This window comes from Phalacrocorax aristotelis, chromosome 1 (genome assembly GCF_949628215.1).
Source record: "Phalacrocorax aristotelis chromosome 1, bGulAri2.1, whole genome shotgun sequence".
Classification (NCBI taxonomy): domain Eukaryota; kingdom Metazoa; phylum Chordata; class Aves; order Suliformes; family Phalacrocoracidae; genus Phalacrocorax; species Phalacrocorax aristotelis.
In genome coordinates this window covers 36,473,398-36,488,792 of record NC_134276.1, presented here as the reverse complement: position 1 = coordinate 36,488,792, position 15,395 = coordinate 36,473,398, and the positions used below count along the sequence as shown (strand labels likewise).

The 15,395-nt window shown below is 38.5% G+C and overlaps 1 pseudogene; it reads left to right on the top strand.

Annotated features, from left to right (window-relative positions):
- Positions 1-11,940, top strand: part of LOC142052031 (uncharacterized) — a 31,323-nt pseudogene extending 19,383 nt beyond the window's left edge.
- The last annotated feature ends 3,455 nt before the right edge of the window (positions 11,941-15,395 follow it).

Sequence of the window (15,395 nt, the reverse complement as noted above, 5' to 3'; positions counted from 1 at the left end):
GAAGTAGCCACCTACCAGGATAAGTGAATTCCCTAACAAACACTAACAGTTGTTGATGGGTTGGGCTTTTTGACCTACGGCTCAGCATGATGTTTACAAGCCTCCTCAGCAGTAATTTTTAGAAAGATATTTTCACTAAGCTCACTTAATAATGGTTTTCTTACAGACCTTTAAATTTAGGTGTAACTTTAGCTGGAGAGTTTTTGAAACATTGTGGCCTAAGTTCTCATGCTTATTTAAGTAGAAATATATTGAAACCAATAAAGGGACTGCTAAGAAATCTTAAAATCATAGCTTAAAAACTCCAAGGGGAGAGACAAAAATAGGGCTCCCATTACCAACTTTTATCAGGAAGACCACATATTTTACTATAAATATTTTATTTTACTGTAAAGAATATATAAATATAAACATATGCAAAAACATCTTTCCCTCTCGTAACTTTCCTTTAAAACCTAAATTAGGTTTAAAAAGAAACAAAATTAATCTATCACATCCAAAAATCAGACCCTTCCAGTCCAGTTCTGCCCCATTTAATAGACATAGCTAAGTGAGAAATGGAGATATCCAAGCTTCTTTATAGCTGATACAAAAAAAAAGGAACAACAAAGGGATGAATTTTAGAAGGAAAAAAATCACCTAGTACAGAAGTATCTCCATATATTTTAATTATACTAGAAGCCTGGCACACATCTAACTTGAATATTTAAAGGTGGCATCCCTCTAATCTTTTATGGGACGCTGTTTTTCACTTTATTCAGATCTATTTTTAAGTGAATTGGAGGACAAACAACAGACACTGACAACTCAGGGTTTAGTATCTCCTCAGCAGAAGGATGTAAATCTAAACCCTTCAAGGTTATTCCTGGAACTGAAGAGTCATTTTGGCCTTTGGAAGAATTGATCCCAGTCATATCAAGAGCCTAAGCTATCTTTGTCAACTATTGTACCTTTCCTTACATTGTCCTGCAGGGTCTTCCTTTATGTTTCCTACCTGCCCCATTTTCTTTACTGTCTTTTAGTGAATGTAAAAGTTTTGTTTGCAGACAAATGGCTACAGAACCAGAAAACAGATGACTCTGATGAGATACTGCTTTTTGCAGTTTAAGTGCTCCTTCTCTGTGGCAGAATTCTCGACTGAGACTGACTATTTGCTTCCCTGCTTGTAGCAGCTCTGTCAGCACTTGAAGGTGCATGCTCCTCTAAATCCTGTCAGATTTGAAAACAGCTAAAGCACAAGAAATAATCTTTAAACACAAGTTTTGTTTGATGCAGTTTAAACTAAGGTCAGTGATTGCTGATAAACTAGCATCTTTGGTATAACTCTAGGATAAAATTTAACAGGAGAAATCTAATATTCTAGTATTAACAGGGGAAAACCCCACCTGTCTCTGTGTAATTTTTCTAAGATGTTTAACTTCATGTTTTGCTCAATCCAGCAATGGCATAAGGACAAAGACAACACCCAGTGACAAAGCAGAATACACCGAATTACTCTGCAAAAGAACAGATACCTGTGAACTCCAGTGTGGAAGAGAATTCTCCTTGCAGATTATTAACATGGGAATGTCTGCAGCATGGCACCTATGAATGGTCAGGCTGGTCTGTGTTTTTTGTAAGCAGCCTACAGTCAGTATACTATTACTGACTTTTTTATGTTGTACTAGTACCTCAGTTCTCAATAAAGGCTGGTGGGTCTCTGTTTTGCTATTCAGGGATACAATGTCTGTTGTAGACAATGTATATTTTAAGTGGAACAGCTATAAGAAAGTTGGAAAGAATATAGATATGAAGCCAAATGATCAAAACCACACCAGAACAAAGCCCTGATCTTGGCAGAAGCACAGTGCAAAACAGGCCATGGTGGTAGTTTGGCAGAGGACTGGGACTGGTTAAACTCTGTTTATGCTTAAACGGCTACCCTACAACTAAACTGTTAATGGCAATGTGGTTGCTGTGGTGACAATAACATTCAATCACCAGGTGCGGTGGGAATTTCAGCCAATTAGAAGCAGGTATTCTGTACCCACCCACTATGACTGATGTGGAGCAGGGAGGTCACGCACATGTCAAATACACCTGTGACTAAATGTGCTGTGGTAGCTAAACCTAGTCTCTGCGCTCTCAATTTGGCTTCAAACCACAACAACTGCATAAAGTAGTAACAACCACATGTCAGAAGTGGATCTGTGTACCAGCAGGCAGCACATGGCAGCAGAAAGGGGAGATGCCAATGAGCATATAAGTATATATCTCAAAACAAAAAAAAAAAAATCCCAAGAAAAGCAGGATTTAAAAATCTTGTTATCATTAGGCAGAAATACCAGCCATTCCCTGCTTGCCAGCTCGATTTTCCTTGACAATAGTTTTTCTTGTCCAGATTTATGTCAATATTAATACTCATTAATTTGATAAACCTGTGATTTCCATGCTGTTAAAACCAGATTGCACTGAAACAGTACATACCAGCCAACAAAAGAGTGTTAGCAAAGCACTGAAATAATTAATTGGCTTCTGTTACCCCATACTCCCATGGATTATTCCCCTCCATTTCTAGCTTCTCCTCCAAAATATTCTTTGTCTGTTCTTTCCCCCTTGTCTGTCTTTTATTAAGATTTTTTGCCTCAAAACTTCATTTTCTTCTCTCTGTCATATCACCATCTCAAACTATATGGCTTCTACCATGATGGTGACTCACAAATCTATTTCCTCAACCTTGATTTCATTTTCATCCAGTATTTCCTGACACATTATCTGGGCTGTCCATTTAATTGTCAAGACTCATAATCTGAAAACTTGAGCTTTTTCTCTTTTTTCCCAACCGTACTCCATTTTCTTCTACTCATTCTAACAGAGAGCCATTTGGTCTGTCACTCAGACTCACTGCACTAGAGTGATTATTATCCACTCCTTCCTCCTCTTCAGCCTCTTTAAGCCTTAGTTGGTTCTTTTTTGCACCATACACTGGAAAAATCTTTGCTTTAGATACCCACAGGTAAAAATGGAAGTGTCTCATACTTCAGTGTCTTCTCAGTCATAACGACAATGTGCCTAGAGGTATTCCCTGAAAAAATACACTTTTGAAGGCTTCTTAAAATTATTTATTATATTCTGTACATGATGAAATATTTAATATTTGTTTTTAAAATGAAATAATGGGTAGCATACATGTTCATTGCATCAATATAATTTTTGTAGTTCTTGAGAATCTTGATGGTTCATCCCGTCTCAGATGTATCTTTTCATCAAATGTGCCATTTTATTTCATCTGCCTCCCCCCATCTCTTCACAACTGTGGCAAATACTTTTTACTTAGAAGCAACAGAGACTCTCCTTTTTTTTTCTTTTTTTAATGTCAGAGTCCTTTAGCAGTTACATGTCACTTTTCTGTAATGCATTTAAGTTTCATATGTTGATCCAATCCACAAAAAGTGGATCGAAGAAAAATAATAATGCAGAGTTTCTTTTAGAAGATTACAAGCTTGACAAAGAATAGTTTGTTTTGATCTTTAGCAAGTAGATTTTTAAATTTGTCGAGAGAAGTTAATATTTCTAATCCAGAAACACCTGCAGACCAATGGAATTTAAAATAATTTTGGATGTTGCATGCATAGAAGCAGGCACTAATTCCCACTGCAATTCTAATAATTGTAAAGAACGGTAACTCATCTTCTGTCACAGAAGCCTGGATAATGTACAAAGTACATGACTTGGCCCTTATTCTAGATTTGCACGCCTATCTGAGTCTACGCATTCTACCTTCATAGTATGTTCAACATTCCTAACAACGATAACATAGAGTTTTCTGGTTTCATACAGCTAAAGTCATCAAGTACTTCATGTCTTTATGACAGCTGTCCTTCTTTGACCCAGCCACTCTTGCACTATCTACATGCTTTAACATTTGTTTTATTTTTCACAGTACTGCTTAGATAATATAATCCTTCCTATGGCCTTGGCTTCTTGTCCTCCAGTACACTGGAAGCAAACTACCCATTTCCCATAAAGGGAACCTACCGTTTGCTGTATCAGATGAAGATTTTAACACTTACCTTTCCTGTGTCAATGAAGCCAGCATTTATTGCTCTCCCATTAGCTTTTCAAAGTTCTTTTTTATTTTCATCTATTGTTCATTGAAACATCTGTACATGTCCACTGAAACAGTTTATTCTAATGTGTAACAATAAAGCTTGTGAAGAGACACGTGAAAGTCTTGCCAACAGATAGGAAGTGGACATAACAAGACTGTTAACTAATCTAGACTATTACATGATAAACAGCATTATCAAACTGTTTACCTGTGTAAACATTGTCGATCTGCTGCATCTGTTTATCTCTTACTCTGTTCTTGCAAAGGCCGTCATTTTGCCACGTATCACTAGAATAGCACAAAAATGTGTACTTACGCTATTGCTACTCCTCATTCCCATTGTTAATAATAATCATAACAGCAACAGTAAAAACATGAAGTGATGTTATGAGCCTCACAGTTTAGTATGATTCAAAGTATTAAATAAAATATGATTCACCTTGATACCTTTCAAGTCCTGGTACCACTGTAGTTTAGAAGAAGGAAGATATGTAATTTAGTTGGTAGGAAAAAAATATTCATTCTTTAGAAAAAATTCATTACTTCAACATTTGTCTCAGCTTGAAACATGAATGATTCTCGTTCTGTGTTAAAATATAATATAGTAAAAACATAATATTTATAATATTAGTTGTTTCTTATTGTATAAAATATTGTGGAACAACACTGTTAAGTGATGCATTTTTACTTCCTTAAAATGAAACATTTGCCATTTCAAATTAGGATCATAAAACAATTTACTTGGATAATTTTCTTTCCTGAATGTATTCCAAATGAACATGTTACTGTAAAATATATTTTCTGATAAAATCTTTCAATAGAAATGTGGACTATTGTGTAAATAATAACAATAAAACCCCCAAACCAAACTATCATTTAATAGAATTTAGTATTAACTTAAATAAAACAATCAATTTGGAGAAATTTTTTTTTCTTGAGCTGAACACCTATATATCTCTCTCTCTCAGGAATGATGTCTTTTAGATAAAGTTTTACAGCACAATTAGTGTGAAATTTAGTACTTCAGTTAAATATACCATTGATTCTGTACAGTGGTCATGGGGTCACAATCTGAAGTAGCTCATCAGCTGCAAAATTAGTTTTCAAATTACAGGGATGATATTGTTGAGATCACCATCTTGAAACAGCAATTGTTAACACTATAGAACTATGCTCTGAAACAAACTAGATTCTTTCTTTCATCTAATCATTGTACACACTGTCATTTGTTTCATAAAATCATTATACAAGCACTTTAGCAAGTTCATAAAGAGGAAAATTAATTCATTTGCAGGAACACAAATATGCATATATGAAACATATAGATACACACAGGTATGTATACATGTATTCTTTTGATATTTTAAAACTAGCACACAATGAAATTAAATTATATTTTACAGCTATTTCTGTTTACTATACTGTAGCCATCTCATATTCTTTTTTAATTCTTACCTAGGTGCTGGGAGTTTAGCTGGGACATTCTTATTTGCTTCTTTCTTATTAAGTTGTGCAGCAAAGTGTGATCTGATAGAAAAAAAAAGCAAGTCTATCAGGCTTGGCTATTGAAAAAGAGGGAGAGAAGAGAGAGGTTGCATTAGAGAGAGCTAGCAGTTTACTTTCAAGGTAAATTGCTTATATTCAGAGCTGAAAATATTCCCATGAGACTGTCACCCCTGCAAACAGTGCAGTTCAGGCTGGTAGATTTCATGACATTATGTTACATTCTATGCAGTCACATGCCAGAAATATCTCATGCCTAATTAATTCAGTGCTTTGTAGATACAGTAATTTGGAAATGCTTATGAGAACAGCCCCTGGCCAGGATACTCGGAAACACATTTTTGTCAATATGGCTTCCAGAACTTGTCCCAAAAACTAGGCTTCAAAATGATATATGAGGAAATAAAATTTCTACAGGTGACCTTGAGCCTTTGTATTTTGCTTTTGAACAGGTCTTTTCCTCTATGAAAAGAGTATTAGAATTATTATTCCTATTTTGTATAACATTTCACAGTTATATTATTCTGTTTTAAATGGCTAAAGAGCAAAGGAACTTGATGGAAGTAAAGATTGTATCAAAACTTTGTGCTTCTTAAGCTTCATACATGTTTCTTGTATTCCTTTTCATGCTACCTTGAAATGTATCCTCCCTTCCTTTCATGCTATCCCTCTTTTTGGTTTTTTTTCATTTTAATGAGTTTATACCAGATCATTTGTCTGACCTAGTTTACAAGGCAGAACCAAAAGTTTGTTAGTTGTTTTTTTTTTTCTGGTAGAATGGAGGGCCAAAAAAGGGGGCAGCATGCAACTCACAATAAACAGTTAAGGGGAGGTGTGTGTCATATTGATAAAGGGATGAGGAATCCTGTCATAAGAAAATGCTAGTCTTGGCTTTATGGATTTCAATAAACATAAAGAAGATGATGTTCCAAAAAATTTCCAATCCCAGATCTTTATTAAAAATAGGCTTACTAGAGAAAATGCAGAATGTGAACAAGGATTTAGTTCTCTGTGTGCTGCCTAATTCTAGAAGGCACTTACCAGCAGAATTTTGAGAAACATTAGACAATCACTTGCAAAGCAGGACCCTGAACCTTTTGTACAGTTTGAAATGTTACATGAAAGGAGACCTTTGCAGTTTACAGAATATATGACAAGCACAGGAAAGAAGATGAGAAATAAAAAGAATTTCCATGACACCTACTTTAATTTCTTGTTAATTCATATCAATTAACACAACTGCTTGCTGAGAATACAAATTACAATAATTTGTTCATAATGTAATATATTCCTTTGTGCATGCAATATGTGTCTCTCCTCTGCATTCTATTACATTTCCGCTCTAACTTGCAACACACAAAACTTGATTTTGTCACCGTTTAATGCAATGCATCCTTTGCCTTTTGTTCTTGGAATTAGTCACTTGAAATCCTCCTTGGAATTACAGCTCTTGCTCTGCTTCATACAGTGCAAGAACACCTGTCTTGCCAAGAAAATAATAGTAGTCAAGGGCAATTTTCAGGGTGATGGGGGTCTGGCCAACTAGAATAAATTGCAAAAAAACCTTAAACCCTCAAAAAATCATTTTTAGTCAGTTTAAAAAAACGTTTACACAAACAATACAGGTTGGAACACTGATGACAAGCATCACATCTTAATTTTTTTTTTTTATTCAAAGGACAAAATCTTCCAGTGCTATTAATGAAGTAAATGTAACTATTTACCTGAACTCCTTTATTCATCTTTCTCATCCTTTCTGAGAGCACAAAAAGAAATGAAGGCAGCTTATATGAACAAGGAGCTGATAGGATTGGAATGTAATTGTTTGGTTTTATGGTACAACAGGCATCCTCCATTTCACAAACGCAGGTAAAGAGATAAAAATGGCTTCTAAATGAACACTGAGATCTGACCAGTGCATGAGAGGTATGCTAAGTTAGCAGTAACTACATGATAAATACAAATTGTCTTTCTTTTAAAAAATAACATTGTAGAAAAAAATACAAGATTAAAATAATATCCTCGATAAATATTATTCGCAGTGAGGTGAGACATATATGTAGAAATTGTACCACTATTTCAAGACACTAAAAATCTCAGTCCATTCTATTTATGTTTTGAACAATTTGACCATCACTGAGGATTCTGAAAAACCTAAGTACCACTTAGCTGAATAACTGCTTATTTATAACCTTATGCATTAACAACATAAAACTGAAGCTAATACTTGAGAGAGCGTGGTGTGAATTCAGATAAAAAAATTAATGCCACAAATAGGTGATTCATACTGTCAATACATAGAGGGCATTCATCCATTTTTATGCTTGTGGATCCCTCAGTAATATTTGACATTGTGATTGTTACCTTATATAAAAGAATCGTCAGGTTCTAAAGAGAACATTAATATTATCGATTTTTGGGTTCAGGACTTGTGTCCACACTGTGGCAAAAGTGTGTGATTTTCTTTCTGCCTTACAATTTTGGTTCTCTAATCACCCAGTCCGGGTACTTTTCACAGTATGGCTCTTTCCCAATAGCTACTTCCCAAAGGCTCCTTGCCCTTGTGGCCAAGAAGGCCAACAGTATCCTGGGCTGCATTAAAAGGATTATGGCCAGCAAATCAAGAGAGGTTTTCCTCCCCCTCTACTCTGCCCTAGTGAGACCACATTTGGAGTACTGTGTCCAGTTCTGGGCACCCCAGTTTAAGAAGGACACAGAACTGCTTGAGCAAGTCCAGCGGAGAGCTACATCGATGATCAGGGGACTGGAGCATCTCCCTTATGAGGAAAGGCTGAGAGACCTGGGTTAGTTCAGCCTGGAGAAGACTGAGGGGGATCTTATCAATACTTATAAATATCTAAAGGGTGGGTGTCAGAACAATGGGACTAGACTTTTTAATAGTGCCCAATAACAGGACAAGGGGCAATGGGTAAAAACTGGAACACAGAAAGTTCCACCTAAACATGAGAAAAATCTTCTTTCCTGTGAGGGTGACAGAGCAGTGGCACAGGCTGCCCAGGGAGGTTGTGGAGTCTTCCTTGGAAACATTCAAAACTCAGCTGGATGCAGTCCTGTGCACTGTGCTCTAGGTGTCTCTGCTCAATCAGGGGGGTTGGACAAGATGATCTCCAGAGGTCCCTTCCAATCCCTACCATTCTGTGATGCTGTGATTTCCAATGGCTCATGGAGGCTGTTTTCCAAAAGAAAGTGAACATCCAGGTTTAATTCTTGTCTTCAGTAAGACATAAAACTGGGAAGTGTTGAACCCCGGGTCTGTGTTGTATATCATGGCATACATACAAGTTCCAATTTACACTCAACCAGTAATTTGAGATTGCTTTGATCCATGCTTTTACAGGGTTTTCTCATCTCCTGACTATCCAGTCTGTACACATATTAGTTTGAAATTGGTCTGTGTGTTGACTTGGACTGCACTATGGACTTGAATTCAGTATTTTCCTTGAGAAGGAAATGGGAGATTGATAGACTTGTCATTCCCAAACTTTCCTAGGGCTGGGAGGAAATGGTTTCCTGAGTGAAGAATAACTGGATGAAATTCAGCCTGAGAAATAGAAAGATGAAGAGAAGAGCTTTGGAAACCTCACACTGATAGTGAAACCTTGATTGTTTCAGGCACAAAATCACAATTAGCCAGTTCAGTGCACTCTTTTCAGAATATGTCTGTATTCCTTGGTGACCATAATGCCCTACATATTCAATCATTTATAGCTGGCAGCAAGTCTCCATCCTAGCCAGCAATAAAACTCCAACCCATCCAGTTTCAACCAGTCCAGTATATGTTCCTAACAACTCAAACAACTACACATATATTGGGTTTTTATTCCTATTGTCTGCTGTCCACATAATTTTAAGTGAAGTATAAAGGTTCTTACTGCAATGGTGCTCCCTGTTCTGGGACTAAGATAGGTAAAAACAGAATCACAGAAACACAGAACAGCTGAGGATGGAAGGGACCTCCAGAAGGTCACCTGGTCCAACCCCCCCCATTCAAGCAGAGCCACCTACAGCCAGTTGCCCAGGACCATGTCCAGACAGCTTTTGAATATCTCCAAGGATGGAGACTCCACAGTCTCCCTGGGAAACCTGTGCCAGTGCTCTGTCACCCTCACAGTGAAAAAGTATTTCCTGATATTCAGGAGGAACTGCCTGTGTTTCACTTTGTGCCCATTCCCTCTGGTCCTGATGCTGGGCACCACTGAGAAGAACCTTGCTCTATCTTCTTTAGAACCTCCCTTCAGGTGTTTGTACACATTAGTAAGATCCCCCTGAACTTTCTCCAGGCTAAACAGTCCCAGCTCTCTCAGCCTTTTCTGACAGGAGAAGCTCCAGTCCCTTCATCATCTCTGACCCTTCACTGGACTCCAGGTATGATCTCAACAGTTGAGAAAAAAGCAAACTTCTTTGCCACAGCTGTGGTCAGTCACATCCTGCGTTATGCCCTGAGCTTCATGGGCTCATGGCCCTTGCCCATCTCCTCTGAGCCTTCTTTCATTTTAAAAGTTTATTCAGTGAGTCACATTCCACCTTTAGGGTTTTAGTCAGTCACAGGGGGTCCTCTGGATTGCAGCATGACCCTCTGGCATATCAACCACTCCTTCCAGTTATGTGTCATCAGCAAACTTGCTGAAGGTACATTCTGCGCCATCATCCAGATCAATGAAGATGTTAAACAGAGCTAGAGCTAGTATTGACTCCTGGGGTACACTACTAGTCACTGGCCTCCAACTAGACTTTGCACTACTCATCACCACTGTCTGGACCCAGCTATTCAGCCAGTTTTCAATCCAACTCACTGATCATCCAGGCTTTACATCGACATTCTCTCTATGAGGTTTATATGAGAGACAGTGCCAAAAACCTTACTGAAGTCTAGGTAGACAGTATCCACTGCTGTCCCCTTATCTATGAAGCCTGTCGTTTCATCATAGAGACTATCAAGTTGGTCAAACATGATTTCCCCTTTCTGAATCTATGCCAGTTATAGACTAGTAGTGGTGGTCATAGACTTATGAAATAATGGAAAAATAAAGGTTGGAAGATATCTCTATAGGTTATATGGTCTGACGTCTAGTTCAAAGGCAGATCAGAAACACTTGACTGATAGTCTTGTTCATCTCTGTTTAGAAATTATTAAAAGATAGAACTATTACAAACCTTCAGAGAAAATCACCCTAGTGCTTAACCATTCTTACTGTGAAGAACTGGAATTTTCCTTTTTACAACTTGTGAGCCTCTTCTTGTGTCCTCTTCTATGCACTTCTGTGGCAAGTCTATCAAAGACTTTGATGCTGTTTCCAACAGCATCCTCCTAGAGAAGCTGGCAGCTCATGGCTTGGACAGGTATACTCTTCACTGGGTAAAAAATTGGCTGTATGGGGGAGCCCAGAGAGTTGTGGTGAACGGAGCTAAATCCAGTCGGTGGCTGGTCATGAGCAGGGTTCCCCAGGGCTCAGTGTGGGGCCAGTCTTGTTTGATAGTTTTATCAATGATCTGGATGAGGGAATGAAGTGCACCCCTGGTAAGTCTGCAGATGACACCTATTTGGGCGGGAGTGTCAATCTGCTGGAGTGCAGGAAGGCCCTACAGAGGGACTTGGACAGGCTGGATCAATGGACCAAGGCCAATTCTATGAGGTTTAACAACATCAAGTGCTGGGTCCTGCACTTTGGTCACTACAACCCCATGCAACACTACAAGCTTGGGGAAGAGTGGCTGGAAAGCTGCCCAGCAGAGAAGGACCTGGGGGTGCTGGATGAGAGCTGGCTGAACATGAGCCAACAGTGTGTCCAGGTGGCCAAGAAGGCCAACGGCATCTGGCTTGTATCAGGAACAGTGTGGCCAGCAGGAGTAGGGAAGTGATTGTGCCCCTGTACTTGGCACTAGTGAGGCCACACCTTGAATATTGTGTTCAGTTTTGGGCCCCTCACTACAAGAAGGACACTGAGGTGATGGAGCGTGTCCAGAGAAGGGCAATGAAGCTGGTGAAGGGTCTGGAGAACAAGTCTTGTGAGAAGAGGTTGAGGGAAGTGGCATTGTTTAGTGTGGAGAAGAGGAGGCTGAGGGGAGACCTTATTGCTCTCTACAACTACCTGAAAGGAGGTTGTAGTGAGGTGGGTGTTGGTCTCTTCTCCCAAGTCACTAGCAATAGAACAAGAGGAAATGGCTTCAAGGTGAATCAAGGGAGGTTTAGACTGAATACTAGGAAAAATTTCTTCACTGAAGTATTGTTCAGGCATTGGAACAGGCTGCCCAGAGAGGTGGTAGAGTCTCCATCCCTGTCGGTATTTAAAAGACATGTAGACGTGGCCCTTCAGGGCATGGTTTAGGAGACATGGTAGCATTGGATTGACAGTTGGACTTGATGGTCCTAGAGGTCTTTTCCAACTTTAATGATTCTATGATTCTAAGTCTAGCCCTTTCTGTACTATAACCATCTAGGTGGTAGAAGGCCATGATTAGATCTTCCTTGAACCTTCCTACATCCTGTCTAACCCAGTCCACTCAGTCTCTCGTCATATGAAATCTTTTTCACCTCCCTAACCATCTTATGTATTGGGGGCCCCACAACTGGTGATAATGTTCTAAGTGAGGCATCATAAGTACCAAATAAAAAGAAATAATCTCTTCCCTTGATCTGCCATGTACATTCTTGGTAGAATAGCCCTGTATGTCATCGGTTTTCACCACCAAAAGGATGCACTGCTGACTCATGTTCGACTCACCCCCCACCCACCAGGACACCCATGTTCTTTTTTTGCAGAGACTGATCATTGAGTCAACCCTCAGTCTGTGCTGTTGCAAGTTATTCTGTTTTACATGCAGGACCTGGAATTTTTCCTTGGTTATTCAAGAAAAATGGAGGAAAACAAAAGATCTGAAGCAATGGGAAAGTATATTGAAAAACAAGGAAATGTTCAAAACAAGTAAAAGAGCAAATGAAGAGATAAGCTACTGAATATATGAGCTAATGAGAACAGAGAATAAAAATTAAAAACACCTGGGAAGATTTCAGGAAAGGTAAAGGACTACTTTCCTGAATTCTGTCTAGACTCCAGACTGTTTAGACTGAATTTCTTGATCTTTTCAGGAACAAGAAACATGAGAAAAGAAGAAAAAAAGCTGAAAAAAACATAAGTCTTATTGTTCTTCTACTTGAAAGAAAGTGGTAGAAGATGGGAGAAGTAAGAAACCACGGAGAAGTCATTTTGCAACAAAGGAAATGTCTGAACTGAAAGACTGGACAAATATAACTAGGAGGAAAAGAAAGGAAGAAAAAACTTAGGAAAATGTGGATTTGACATTCAGATTATTGACATAAGATGGGTTTGACTTTTAAATTACTGAATTTACATTTTTATTATCTTTGCATTGTACTTAGCTCAAAGGGAAATTTTACATTTTAAAACACTACAATCAATCCATTAAGTTAAACTATTTATGAATCCAAAGAAAAACAACTGCCTTTGTTAAAAATGTATTTCTCTGAATTTGTACACTGTAACCACCAACAAGGACCTAACATGGTGCTGGAGTTAGTGCATGGAGTTAGTTTTTGAGGAAGTATTTTTTGAGATTTCTCAGAACAGCAGCTTAGATTTCAGTCAATACAGTCCTTATTAGATTACATAGAACACATGCAGAATCCTTTGTATCACATTTAGTTAGTCCCAATGTTGTGAGCAATACCAAGGCAGGTGTTATTTAGATTTTACATGCACTGATGATACACGTGATTTTTTTTGCTTGTTTTTGCGAATGCAGAGATTAGGAATGCAGCTAGGTAAATTTCTTCTTTATGCTTTTTCTTCTCTTAATTCTTCTAAATAGCACAGAACAAATAAAAAAACAAACCTAGAAAACCCTTGGATGTTTGGAGGAAAATAACTATGTTAAGAGTACATTATAGTTAAACAGTCTGGCATTTGCAGCTAGCAAGCTTATGAAACTGCCAGCCTTTGAGTTACAACCCAGCTTGAATTTACATTACCTTGAAGCATTTCTCAGACAATACAATACTAGTTCTATACTTTGGGGGGTGGGTTATAAAAAAAGAATATACCTATGTAACTTTATGCAATATTGTGTTTCATTCTGTCTAGTAAGGTCTATAAAAGTAACTTATTTGAAAGAACATTGCAACCATATTTAAATAACAGTCTAGTTTCAAAGATTGAACAGTTCTGAAAACTCGCTGGAAAAACCAAAGGTTGTCCAAGGTTAAAACTAAATTAATTTAGACTCAGTACCTGAACTGAAGCTTTGAAAGTTCACACTGCATATACATTACTAGGTAATTTTTACTGTTATGTAAGTTAGCAATCAGACTAATATAAGAATTACTCAATTTAATTTGTCATCTTGGTTTCTTTCATTTAGATCCCAAGTCTTTTGTTTTACACACAGGGAAAAAAACAATATAAAAGAAAAAATGAAGAGGAAAAAAGAAAAGCTGAGCAAATAAACAACCATGTTCTTGGTAGTCTCTGCTTTCTTTCTTTTCCTTTTATCATTGTGGTGGGTTGACCTTGACTAGCTGCCAGATGCCCACCCAGCTGCTCTCTCACTCCCCAACCTCAACAGGATGGGGGAAAAATAAGATGACAAACTTTTGGGTTTAGGTAAAAAGAGGGAGATTGCTTACCACTTGGGCAAAACAGACTTAAATTGGGGAAAATTAATTCCATTTATTGCAAATTAAAGGATAGTATAGTGAGAAACAAAGACAAAAGTAAAACATTTTCCTCCACTACCTTTCCAGGATCAACCTCACTCCTTCATTCCCAACCCCTCTATTTCCTCTCTCATGGGCAGTGCAGGGCTATGGGAAATGGGGTTTGGGGTCAGTCCAAAACAGTTCCTCTCTGCCTCTCCTTCCTCTTCCCACATTTCCCTTGATCCAGCACGGTCCCTTCCCACAAATTGCAATGCTGCAAGAAACATCCACCTGCTCCAGCATGGGGTGCTGCATGGATGTGGTGTGGGTATCTGCTCCAACGTGGTCATCTCCAGGGACTACAGAGGAATCTCTGTTCCAGCACCTGGAGGACCTTCTTCCCCTTCCTCTTCTCTGACCTTGGTGTCCACAGGGCTCTTTCACACCACGCCATGCCATGCCCCTCACTGCCTCTGAAGCATTTTACCCTTTCTTAAATACATTTTTCCTGAGACACCACCACCTTGGCCGAGGAGCTCAGCTGTGCCCTGCGGTGGGTGGGTTGGAGCCTGCTGGAACCCGCTGTGTCTGGCATGGGGCAGCCCCGGCTGCTCCTCACAGGGGCCACCCCTGCAGGCACCACTGCCAGCATCTGGGCACCGGCACCCAATGCAATCAGCATATTAAAGTGAAACAGAATCTTATTAAAGTCTAAGACTAGACAAACAAATAAGATAGGATATTGGTATTATGATGGCCAAGCAGGACAAAATTTGGATTACTGTCAGCTAGATCCCCTTGACCTTGGCAGATGAATTTCTTCTCTGCTTTTTGCAATTCTGTTAAAATAGATCTAATGCAATGATAGCCCCAGTAAAAGAACACAGTTAGAGGCTAATTAATCAACAATGGAGAAGAACAAGATTCATTGTCTTTATCAATAGCTATTTAAAAGTTAAAACCATAAAAAGAAAACTAATCACACAGAACCCTTATGTAGTTTATAGAAGAAAGACAAAAAAAAGCAGTTCAGACAGATGGGATAACTCACCCCTTAAAGCTGACCTCTCTTGTTATGTTGATTACAAGACCTTGATTAGCAAAGAGTCTTACTACTTGTTAGATGCC